Source organism: Staurois parvus, unplaced genomic scaffold (genome assembly GCF_062004578.1).
Source record: "Staurois parvus isolate SC_StPar_1 unplaced genomic scaffold, SC_StPar_1.0 ptg001058l, whole genome shotgun sequence".
Classification (NCBI taxonomy): Eukaryota; Metazoa; Chordata; class Amphibia; order Anura; family Ranidae; genus Staurois; species Staurois parvus.
This window is the reverse complement of record NW_028318854.1, coordinates 676157-689484: the sequence shown is the minus strand read 5'-3', so window position 1 is coordinate 689484 and position 13328 is coordinate 676157. Positions and strand designations below refer to the sequence as shown.

Genomic DNA, 13328 nt, shown 5'->3' with positions numbered 1-13328 from the left:
TATTTACAGATTTTTTTTCTTAAAATTAGAACCAATTTTACAGGTCCTTCTAACCGGCTAGTAGGTTTGAGTGTGGGAGAATTGGCATTTGCACTTGGTATGCTACCTCCAATCCCAAGTGTGCAATTCCCATGATAGTTTTAAATTGATGGTTGCCATTCTCCCCTTTTACATTGTTCAGAACATGCACACACGTGTTCTTCAACTGCTTTGCATGTTTCTGAATTTCCCCCAGTTTATAAGGTACCCTCCCAGACAAGTTTGCTCCTAACTAATCTAAGACTACATGCATTATATCCACCCTAAAGCAAACATTTATTAGATTGCAGCTTACCAATTTTTAGATGTGATAGATGCATTCGTTTTTTTTTCGGCTTTCTTCTGTTCTCATCCGGTGATTCAGTCAGTAACTCTGCTGATTATCAGAAGCTCAAACTCTCCAACAGAATGCATCACATGGATGGGACCATTCAACACTGGCAGAGGTGCTTACAATGATCAGCTTTTATTTATTTTATGTAAAACCTTTATCCCAAAAGGAAAAAAAAAACTATTTGCTAAAACTGATTATAACGTTTTTGTTAGAGTTTGGCTTCAACTTGTTCTTGTATTTAAATCTGCTAATACATTTAACACTCCTATCTCCCCTGCTATCTGCTGTGTCCTTTACACATTCCTCCAGAATGGTGTCTCACTAATACTAGAGGTGTGTTACTGGCCAGATCACCAGGTGAAAACAGAGAGAAAAAGCCAAAGAAAAAAAAATTGATGCATTCACATTATCTATTGATTGGTAAGTCGCAATATAATACATGTTTGGTTTTGGGTATAGATACGCTTTAAAGTAATGCTTTTAGTATTCCTCTTAAAAAATCCCAACATGCAATGCTTCCAGTGCTATCAATTGCCAGTTCAGTCTTTACTGTCATGGCCACTCATATCCTGTAACAGGAAAGTCTATGAAAATGGGGGTTGTTAGCATTAGTCCATCTGATTGCACAATTCAGTGACCTCATTTGGACTTTAAATGACAAAGAGGTTTAATACATGTGCTGGGTGATAGGAATGAGTGCTGAAAAATTATTTTATATATATTACACTGCTCAAAAAAATGTAAGGAACAGTTTTTAATCAGAGTAGAGCATCAAAATAATTTGATAGCATCAAAAAAATGAAAGGAGCAGTTTTTAATCAGAGTATAGCATTAAGTCAATTAAACTCCTGGGATATTGATCTGGTCAGTTAAGTAGCAGAGGGGTTGTTAATCAGTTTCAGCTGCTTTGGCGTTAATTAAATTAACAACAGGTACACTAGATGGGCAACAATGAGACGACCCCCAAAACAGGAATGGTTTTACAGGTGGGGGCCACTGAAATTTTTTTCCCTACTCATCTTTTCTGACTGCTTTTCACTTGTTTAGCATTTAGCTAGGGTCAGTGACTGGTAGCATGAGGCAATACCTGGACCCTACAGAGGTTACACAGGCAGTCCAACTCCTCCAAGATGGCACATCAATGCGTGCCATTGCCAGAAGGTTTGCTGTGTCTCCCAGCACAGTCTCAAGAGCATGGAGGAGATTCCAGAAGACTGGCAGTTACTCTAGGAGAGCTGGACAGGACAGTAGAAGGTCTTTAACCCATCAGCAGGACCAGTATGTGCTCCTTTGTGCAAGAAGGAAAAGGATGAGCACTGCCAGAGCCCTACAAAATGACTTCCAGCAGGACACTAGTGTGAATGTCTCTGACCAAACAATCAGAAACAGACTTCATGAGGGTGGCCTGAGGGCCCAACGTCTTCTAGTGGGCCCTGTGTTCACTGCCCGGCACCATAGAGCTCGATTGGCATTTTCCATTGAACACCAGAATTGGCAGGTCCACCGCTGGTGCCCTGTGCTTTTCACAGATGAGAGCAGGTTCACCCTGAGCACATGTGACAGACGTGAAAGGGTCTGGAGAATCTGTGGAGAACGTTATGCTGCCTGTAACATCGTTAAGCATGACCCTTTCGGTGGTGGGTCAGTGATGGTCTGGGGATGCATATCCATGGAGGGACACACAGACCTCTACAGACTAGACAATGGCACCTTGACTGCCATTAGGTATCGGGATGAAATCCCTGGACCCAATGTCAGACCCTACGATGGTACAGTGGGTCCTGGGTTCCTCCTGGTGCTTGACAATGCCTGGCCTCATGTGGAGAGAGTATGCAGGCAGTTCCTGGAGGATGAAGGAATTTATACCACACTCGCCTGACCTAAATCCAATAGAACACCTCTGGGATATTATGTTTCAGTCCATACGACACCGCCAAGTTGCACCTCAGACTGTCCAGGAGCTCAGTGATGTCCTGGTCCAGATCTGGGAGGAAATACCCCCAGGACACTATACGTCCTCTCATTAGGAGCATCCCCCGATGTTGTCAGGCATGCATACAAGTAGGTGTGGTCCATACAAACTACTGAGTACCGTTCTGAATTGCTGCAATGAAATTTCAGCAAAATGGACTAACCTGCTGCATCATTTTTTCACTTTGATTTTCGGGGTGCCTTTGAATTCAGTCCTCTGTAGGTTGATAATTTTCATTTCCATCAAACGATGGGGCATCCTTACATTCCTAGCACATTACCCCGTCCATGTCAGTATAGATATCCAGAATGATATTTTTCCCCATTGAGATCTGATGTGTTTTCAAAGTGTTCCTTTAATTTGTTTCAGCAGTGTATATTAAGCAAATTTCTGTATCTGTGTTAGTTTACTCACTTTAACTCACTGATGTATTTATAAAATGTGATATATAATTTTAACTCATTGCCTCCTGTCTGTATAGAATAAATATACCTCACTATGCAATGGGAGAGATCAACATTGATAGGGTGAAGAATTCACAGTATTTGCATGTCTGTGCATATGGTCGATAATGCCTCCAGAACGCACCTGAAAATTTTGAAATCTGTAAGAATGTCTCATAACTCAATTGTACATACTACACAAGGCTTACCTGACTCCAGTTTGGGTATCCTGCTGCAAGCCTTCTCAGAGTCCATTATGTCTCCTATGCATGACGCAAACAGGCACCTTTTCTCATCTCATATGGTCATGTCCTGTTGTACAAACTTACTGGATTCAGGTTGTTCACTTCTTACATGATCACATGCAGGGCTGCTGTTAGAAACCACGGGGCCCCATACAGCCAACCAGACAGAGCCCCCCAAACCACGGGGCTCCATACTGCCAACCTGACAACCCCCCCCCCATTCCCACAAGAAAACAGTTTACTATGCTTCAATTATGAATGAATACAGCGATTGATTGGTACCAATCACTCATTGTGTTCATTCAGGAAAGGAAGGGGCTGGTAAATGTCACATATATACCAGACTCTTCCCTCACTCTCCATCCGGAAGGATCCTATTGTGTGCTTGCAGCTGCTGGTGGGAATGAGAGGAGGGAAGCCGGCAACATTACAGGGGTGGGGGCAGCAGTGGGAAATGTATGGTGTACAGGGAGGGTGAAGGGTGCAGCGGGGGGGGGGGCAATTACTGGAACCATCTCCCTGTATGATGCTCTCTGCAGCAGCATAAAGCCAGTGGGAAGGAGAGGGAAGAAGTCAGCTTTCAGATGCTGCTGAGAGAGCCATACAGGGGATTGGTTGCAGTAATTGCCCCCCCCCACCTTGCCAGTCACTCTCCCTGCCCACATCCAATTCACCCAGCTGCCTGGGTCCCTCTGCTGGCCTGGGCCCCGTACAGGAGGCCTGGTGGTACCCCCTTATCCATGGCCCTGATCACATGGGCTCCCCTTTATCTCTAGATCCCCAACCCTGTCTGTTAGGTCTTCTCCCAGATCCTGACACAGATAGATTTCAAACTATATTCCTTTATGAAACATTATTTATGGCTCGCAAGATTATTACCAAAAATTGGATGCAGGCAATCCTCACCCACACTTGAGTCTTGGGTACGTGAGGTGAACCTTACTCTTCCCTATAAAAAGCTTCTTTACACCCACAAAGGCTGTCCTGCTAAATACAATAAGGTGTGGGACAGATGGTTAGCAATACTTGCCAGATGCCTTTAAGATGTCTCTCCTTTATTGTCTCTGGAAACCCATATTTGATTGCTGGACTTGAACATACATCTGTCTTCTATATGATTGTCCATGGATACTTGTTCTGTGTAACTATCACCTGTAATTGCTCTCCATTTACATGCTTTAGTCAGTCTGTCATTAAGCTCAATATGGCTTGCATGTTGCCTCTGTATGGTTACATACGGTAAATGTGTACATTGCAACTAATTTGTTTGAATGTGAAAAAAAAATTGTAAGAGTGTACAAAGATACACCAGTGACTCAATTGGATATTTAAAATAAACCTATGTGCACTTCCAATAGAAATTGTGCTGGTATGAAACAAAAAAAAGCAGATGGCAGAACAATTGTGTATAAATTGATATAAACATATTGCCGCGCTACACATAAATAACAAACAACAATACACATCAAAATGGGATCAGAGGCAGATAAAAGAGTATGTATCATAGACAAGTAATGATGAGAGGAGAAGAGAGTTCCAATATATGTGATAAAATGTAGAGATGGATGTGTGTCACCACGTCCTATTGAGATCAGAGTGCACCACACCGAAGAAACAATGGACGCTTACCAAATCGAATGGACTCTTGTACTGCTAAAAGAGTAAAAAAAGCATGGATTCAAAGCTGATCTGGATACTGCTCAATGGTTTCTCCATATCCTAATCTGAGATCTCCTCCTTTGTTCACCTCCAATTTATCTCATATTTTGGCATCCACCTCTCACTTTTGCTCAGAAGGACTTTGGTTTCTTTCCAGAACAAACAGAACTAAAGAGAATTGGGATAAAGATCTGTTCCTAGGCAGCCACAGACGTCAATCGCTTCAGGTGACCTTTGTTTAGCTTTCTAGAACCTGTCTAGAAAAATGTCTGGTACAGCATTGTTGTCTTCTTTCCATCGGAAAAATATGAGAAAAGTTGGAGGTGAATGGAGGAGGAGATCTCAAATTAGGATACGGAGAAACGATTGAGTGGTATCCAGATCTGCTTTGAATCCATGCTTCTTTGACTCTTTTAACATTATAAGAGTCCATTCGATCTGGTAAGCGTCCATTGTTTTTTTTTTTTTCTTTTACTAAATTTTATTTCAATACATAAATCAACAATGAATCCAAATACCTTCTTTACCCCTATTCCCACCCCCCATTATCCCCCCCCCATTAAATTACCCCTGTCCAAGTAATCCTTTCCATTTCTTTCCTACCCTGTTTACCAATCCAAGTCTAAAACCCTTTTCTCTCTTTACTTTTCGACTGTCCATTTATTCAGTTTAATTTTCCAACTGTACTACCGAGGTACCCATCACTTCGAGGTATTTTTCAGATGTCTTATAATCATACTCCAATCCTTTCTTTTTCCATTTTATCTTCATTTATATGGTATAGCTCCTCCATCTTATTTCTATACTTGATCCTATCTATCCAGTCCCTCATTATTGGAGGGTCTTGTGCCTGCCAAAATTTGGGGATTAGACTTTTTGCTAATTAGATGGTATAATATACTATTTTTATATTGTTTCACTGACATCTCTGACCTATAAAATAATCACACCCAAAGGTCCTTTTGAATAGTTATCCCCAAGATCTCCTGTATATATTGAATTATGTCTTACCAAAACCCCTGTATTTTTGGACAATCCCACCATATGTGTGCCATTGTCCATTGCTTCATCGGTGTGGTGCAGTCTGATCTCAAGAGGACGCGATGACACGCATCCATCTCTACATTTTATCACATATATTGGAACTCTCTTCTGCTCTCATCATTACTTGGACTCTGATACATACTCTTTTATTTGCATATGATCCCATTTTGATGTGTATTGTTTGTTATTTATGTTTAGCGTGGCAATATGTTTATAATACAATACACATATAACTGTTTGGGGGGATTTTGTTTTAATAGATTAAATTTACAAACTGATAAGTTAAATAAACCTTTCAAACAGAGTGCACTGCAACACTAGATTCACATAGAGATTGAGGGTTTTAAAAGAAGGAAATCTGCTTCTTTTCAGACTCTCTCTCTCTATTTCTGAAAATGTACTAGAAAACAGTCTAAAAGTACGAAAGAGGAGAGCTGGCAGGTGGAGGAATCATTACTCTTACCCATTCAAGTGTATGTAAATGTACTCTTGAGTTACTGAGCTCTGTCAACAACTGTTGTTTTCCAACGGAGAAGTTATAGAGTCTATAAAAAGCTTCTAAAGATCCAAGACCACCACCTCCTGGATGCTTATGAAAGCATAAAATATTCATATGCAATATTTTACCTTACAAAATATATCTTTAAACTGCATTGTTTAGTCATGAACATATGAACCATTATACATTTCTCTTTAGGGCTAGGACTTTCTTCTCCCTAAGTGGTACTGTATCTGTATTAAATAATTGCTTGGGCTAGTAATATGTATTGAACTACTATTGTATATATCAGCAACAATGCTCTGCAATATTTGGGTGATTTGCAGAATCCCTGTACAGACCAGTATCATTAGAATTGGACATCTCTATAAAGACTGATATCTTTACAATTGGACATCTCTGAACAGACCAATATAATTATATTTGGACATTTATGTACAGACCAATATAATTACAATAGGACATCTCTGTACAGTCCAGTATATTTAAAGTAGAACATCCCCGTTCAGACCAGTATAATTAGAATAGGACATCTCTGTACAGACCAGAATAATTAGAATTGGACATCTCTGCACAGACCAGAATAATTAGAATTGGACATCTCTGCACAGACCAGTATAATTAGAATTGGACATCTCTGTACAGACCAGTATAATTAGAATTGGACATCTCTGTACAGACCAATATCATTGTAATAGGACATCTCTGTAAAGACCAATATCATTAGAATTGGAAATTTCTGTACAGACCAGTATCATTAAATAGGACATCTCTGTAAAGACCAGTATCATTAGAATTGGACATTTCTGTACAGACCAGTATCATTAGAATTGGACATCTCTGTACAGACCAGTATCATTAAATAGGACATCTCTGTACAGACCAGTAGTATTGTAATAGGACATCTTTGTACAGACCAGTATAATTAAATAGGACATCTCTGTACAGACCAGTATCATTGTAATATGACCTCTCTGTACAGACCAGTATCCTTAGAATTGGACATCTCTGTACAGACCAGTATCCTTAGAATTGGACATCTCTGTACAGACCAGTATCATTAGAATTGGACATCTCTGTACAGACCAGTATCATTAGAATTGGACATCTCTGTACAGACCGGTATCCTCAGAATTGGACATCTCTGTACAGACCAGTATCCTCAGAATTGGACATCTCTGTACAGACCAGTATCCTCAGAATTGGACATCTCTGTACAGACCGGTATCATTAGAATTGGACATCTCTGTACAGACCAGTATCATTAGAATTGGACATCTCTGTACAGACCGGTATCATTAGAATTGGACATCTCTGTACAGACCAGTATCCTCAGAATTGGACATCTCTGTACAGACCGGTATCATTAGAATTGGACATCTCTGTACAGACCAGTATCCTCAGAATTGGACATCTCTGTACAGACCAGTATCATTAGAATTGGACATCTCTGTACAGACCAGTATCATTAGAATTGGACATCTCTGTACAGACCAGTATCATTAGAATTGGACATCTCTGTACAGACCAGTATCCTCAGAATTGGACATCTCTGTACAGACCAGTATCCTCAGAATTGGACATCTCTGTACAGACCGGTATCATTAGAATTGGACATCTCTGTACAGACCGGTATCATTAGAATTGGACATCTCTGTACAGACCAGTATCCTCAGAATTGGACATCTCTGTACAGACCGGTATCATTAGAATTGGACATCTCTGTACAGACCAGTATCCTCAGAATTGGACATCTCTGTACAGACCAGTATCATTAGAATTGGACATCTCTGTACAGACCAGTATCATTAGAATTGGACATCTCTGTACAGACCAGTATCCTCAGAATTGGACATCTCTGTACAGACCAGTATCCTTAGAATTGGACATCTCTGTACAGACCAGTATCCTCAGAATTGGACATCTCTGTACAGACCAGTATCCTCAGAATTGGACATCTCTGTACAGACCAGTATCCTCAGAATTGGACATCTCTTTACAGACCAGTATCATTAGAATTGGACATCTCTGTACAGACCGGTATCATTAGAAGTAAGTAGTAAGTATAGAAATTCCAGTTCACAATCTGTACAACAAACACTTTAGATCAGTTATGTTGTTGCATATACCAGCATCCTATCAACACAAAAGAAAAGGCGCTTTGTTTCTCCTAGTGACAATACTATGAAGATTAGTTACCACAACAGAAAGCCCTTGTCTTTCTGTCTTTCATTGACATTCCACACCATAGAATAAACCCAATGTGATGGCCATTCACCCACATTTAGTCTGCAGCCAGCACACAGAATTCTGCAGCTTGCAATGCAATCAATGTGAACACAAGATGGTGATTGTATTAGACAGACAAAGCTTCTCTCCACAGTCAGAGAGGTGGGACAGAGCCAGGCTACCAGCCAGGGCCCGTCACCGACTGTTCTCAGGCTGCTAGATTATTCCAAGGATGGCGGTGTCGGGAAATGTCCCCAGGCATAGAGCCAGGGCTAGCAGGGCAGCACAGGACACACAGGGGGCCAGAGAAAAGAGAAGATTTACATGCAGGGAGAGGTGTGGGGTGTACAATACATGGAGATACTTTATTTTGCTGGAAAAAAGAAAAACATAAAGCTAGGGAGATAAATGATGTGGAAAAAAACAAAGTAGTATGACAAGAGAGGATATTAAAGGGTGAAGATGAGAGGTTAAAAATAAGAAGAGTGGTGGAATAGATAATAAAGTATTCATTAGGGCAAAGGGGCAAAGAACAGAGAGAGGATAGGGGAAGGAAGGAAGGGAAGGGAAAGAAAGACAAGAAGAAAGGAAGGAAGGAAGGAAGGGAAGGGAAAGAAAGACAAGAAGAAAGGAAGGAAGAGAAAGAAAGTCAAGAAAAAAGGAAGGAAGAAAGACAAGAAGAAAGGAAGAGAAAGAAAGACAAGAAGAAAGGAAGAGAAAGAGAGAAAGAAAAGCCATGGGACAGAGGAAAAGAAGGACACAGAGATAAGAAGGGTGAAAGCAGGACAATGAGAGGGAGAGGAGAGAGTGCACATAATAGTAAGGGGAGGGAAAAAGGGAGAAAGAAGGAGAGCGAACAGAGACAGAGTAGATAGAGTATAGAAAGAAGAGAGAGTGAGGAAGAAAGGAGGAAAGGCAACAGAATATAGTAAAAGAAAGAGAGAGGGAAAAAGATGAAGAGATTGTACAGACACAGTATAGTAGTAAAAAAAAAAAAAAAAAAGAAAGAAAGAAGAGATGAGAGGAGACACAGCATAGTGAAAAAAAAGCATAGAAGGCAAAAGGAGGAAAGAAGGCGCAAAGTATATAAAGAAAAAGAAAGAGGAAGAAAGGAGGAGTGAAGGGACAGAGATACCGTATAGAGATACATAAAGGGGGGGGGGAGACTGTATAGGGAGAAGGAGAAAAGAGGAAAGACAGCACACACAGTATAGAAAGAAGAGCTAGAAGGAGAGGGGGACACAGAGGCACAGTATGGAAGAAAAAGAGAGAGCAAGAAAAAGGAGGAGAGAAGGCAAAGGGACACAATACAGTAAAAGAAGTGAGCGAGGAAGAAAGGAGGAGAGGAGACACAGAGTTACAGTGTATAATTAAAGAAAGGGGGGCAGAGAGACAATATAGAGGGAAGGGAGAGAAGGAGAAAGGAGGAATACAGGCAGACACACAGTATAGAAAGAAGAGAGAGAGAAGAGGCAGTATAATATGCAATATAATAATAACAAAAAAAGAAATAAGGAGGGGGGGGGGGAGAGAGAGAGAGAGGAGAGATTGGGCAAACAGACAACAAGAAAGAGATAGAGGGAGAAAGAAAGACAAGAGGCATAAAGACATAGTGCAGGAAGGGGGGGAGAGAGACATGTACAGGACACAAGAGACAGACGGACAGAAAAGAAACTGCTGAACAGGACGGAGACAAGAAATGATGAAGGGAAGAAAGGAGAAGAACCCAGAGCTGAGCTGAGCTGAGAGAGGGAGGTGGGGTATGGGTGGATTCTGGAGGAGGGCTGGAGATGGAAGTCATTATAGTGGATGGCACTGATTGACATGTGTTCATTCACATACATGTACTGTACATATATAGCTATTCTCTCCTATATTCCCTCTGTACCTTCATTCCTCCTACATGACCAATGTTCAGAGCCTTGACATATCCACATTTATATATGTACACCTGTATACTAACTGCAGTCACCCTCCTATGTCTAGCAGAGGTATATTATACTTGTTCTATCTTCTATATAACCTCCTTTCTCTATATCCTTTCTATACCCACCGCTCTGCATGCCTCTCCATGTTCATCTCTGTACTTTCTTCTCTAATATATATATACTGTATGTGTATATGTTTTTGTATACCCTTCCATACACAGCTCTCTGTTTATACTTCTGCATACCTAACCTCACTACATACCTTTCTGCCTGTGTATACCTACCTCCCTATATACAAAGCCACGTATACTGTATTTACCTCTCTTTATATCCCTCTGTTTCTACCTCTACATACATATTTGATGGCTTTCTACCTCTCTTCATATCTGTATATACCCTGTATACCAACCTCTCCACTTATCTTTCTGTATATAACCTGTATACCTATATACCTACCTACCTACCTATCTGTATATACCCAATATACCTACCTTTCTACATATCTATATGACTATACCCTATATACCCTGTAGACCTACCTCTGAACATCTCTATATGTATATGCCCTGTATACCTACCTTTCTACATATCTATCTGTATATACCCTCTGTACCTGCCTCTCTCTCTATATCCCTCTGTATGTCTACCTTTTTATACCTGTCCATTGATCTCTCTGTATCTACCTGCCTACCCCTACTAGTCTTCGTATCTAGCTGTATATACCCTGTATACCTACCTCTCTACATATCTATCTGTATATACCCTGTATACCTACCTCTCTACATATCTATCTGTATATACCCTGTATACCTACCTCTCTACATATCTATCTGTATATACCCTGTATACCTACCTCTCTACATATCTATCTGTATATACCCTGTATGCCTACCCTACTATACCTATTCATTGTTCTCTGTCCCTCTATACCTACCTCTCTACATATCTATCTGTATATACCCCTGTCTACCTACCTCTCTTTATATCCATGCATGCCTACCTTACTATACCTGTCTATTGATCCCTGTATATCTATCTGTACCTCCCTTCACATACCTCATTTGTTTTTATTTCCTTATTATACCCAGTACCCTACATATATATTTGTACTTGTTTCTGTCTACCTACCTCTCTATATACGTATCTGTGTATCTTTCTCTGTACCTTTTTCTCTCATTACCTGCCTATAAACATTTTTGTACATTTACCTGTCTAGTATGTACCCGTATCTGCTTATCCCCCTGTATACCTACCACTCTATATACATTGTCTTGTACCCTTCTCTATACCTAACTCTTCTTGTATCCACTGTATTTGTGTATTTGTCCGTGCACCTACCTTTCTGTGTGCCTATTTGTATATACCTACATGTACCTACCTCATTACATACCTAACCATGTGTTCTTTTAAATACCTACCATTCTAGATGAATATGAGTACTTACCTCCCTACATACCTATCCACATATCTCTTTGTATTTTTATCTTTCTACATGTGAATCTATATATCTGCCTGCATACCTACCTACTTCTCTACATACCTACACATTGATCTGTCTGTATTTTGTGTGTTTTGTGTTCCTTCCTTCCAGCTACACACCCTTATCCCATTGATATGGTGCCTCTCTCCATACCTACCTACCTCTCTATACCTCACTGTGTGTATATGCCTCCTTACCTTTTTTTTTTTTTTTTAACAATATTTACCTACCTTTGTATCTCTTTGTATACTGATACCTACCCACTTATTGCGGTGCTTACTTTGCATTGCACACCTACCTTTCACTATCCCATTCATTTTATTTTCTCTATAAACCTCACTAGGCCTTTTCTTCCTAATCTAGCGTGCAGCTATTTGTATTGTTTTTTTTCTAGCCATACAACATATTTTGTATATTCGGATACACCTTGGCTATGTTCTCCCGGACTATATATACTGTATAATGGTCTAAATGTTCTTGATATATATTGGTCCTATGCCCTATACATCCTGTGGATACCACCGTCCTCTCCTCCGGGAGGTATGGAGACAGACTCACCCAGGCCTTGCTCTATCCCAGGCTGCTGTCCTTGGTCCTGATTCACCTGATGCTCAGCCCTGGTCCTCCCCTCCTCCTCCTGATCAGGTGGATTGTGGTCCTGATGCTGTGTCCCGCTATCAGCCGGATGATGGTCCTGATGCTGGTCCTGTTATCCTGATGTTTTTTCTTTCATTCCTGCGTCACTGGGATGCTGGGGAACTGTGCAGATAATGAGAGGGAGGAGAGAAGGGAGGAGGGGAGAGCCACAGCAGAGGAGGCAGGGAGAGCAGACGGCAGAGGAGGGGTGGAGGTTCTACAGAGACAAAAATACAGAGAGAAGGTGTCACGAGACAGCCAGAGATCTGCGTGGAGGTGTCATGAGACAGCCAGAGATCTGCGTGGAGGAATAACGAGACAGCAAGAGATCTGCGTGGAGGAATAACGAGACAGCAAGAGATCTGCGTGGAGGAATAACGAGACAGCAAGAGATCTGCGTGGAGGAATAACGAGGCAGCCAGAGATCTGCGTGGAGGTGTCACGAGACAGCCAGAGATCTGCGTGGAGGTGTCACAAGACAGCCAGAGATCTGCGTGGAGGAATAACGAGACAGCAAGAGATCTGCGTGGAGGAATAACGAGACAGCCAGAGATCTGCGTGGAGGTGTCACGAGACAGCCAGAGATCTGCGTGGAGGTGTCACAAGACAGCCAGAGATCTGCGTGGAGGAATAACGAGACAGACAGAGATCTGCGTGGAGGTGTCACGAGACAGCCAGAGATCTGCCTGGAGGTGTCACGAGACAGCCAGAGATTTGCGTGGAGGTGTCACGAGACAGCCAGAGATCTGCGTCGAGGTGTCATGAGACAGCCAGAGATCTGCGTGGAGGTGTCATGAGACAGCAAGAGATCTGCGTGGAG

At 41.4% G+C, this 13328-nt stretch overlaps 1 protein-coding gene across 2 annotated transcripts in view; it reads right to left on the bottom strand.

The window, feature by feature from the left end:
* CLIP3 (CAP-Gly domain containing linker protein 3) overlaps positions 1 to 12896 on the bottom strand; it is a 57758-nt gene extending 44862 nt beyond the window's left edge. Inside the window, exon 1 of one of the 2 annotated variants that reach the window (XR_016307523.1) lies at positions 12431 to 12896. The gene's annotated coding sequence lies outside the window, so the exon portion shown is untranslated. The remainder of the gene's footprint in view (positions 1 to 12430) is intronic. The other variant, XM_089658198.1, reaches the window with a different exon arrangement.
* Between the last annotated feature and the right edge of the window lie 432 nt (positions 12897 to 13328).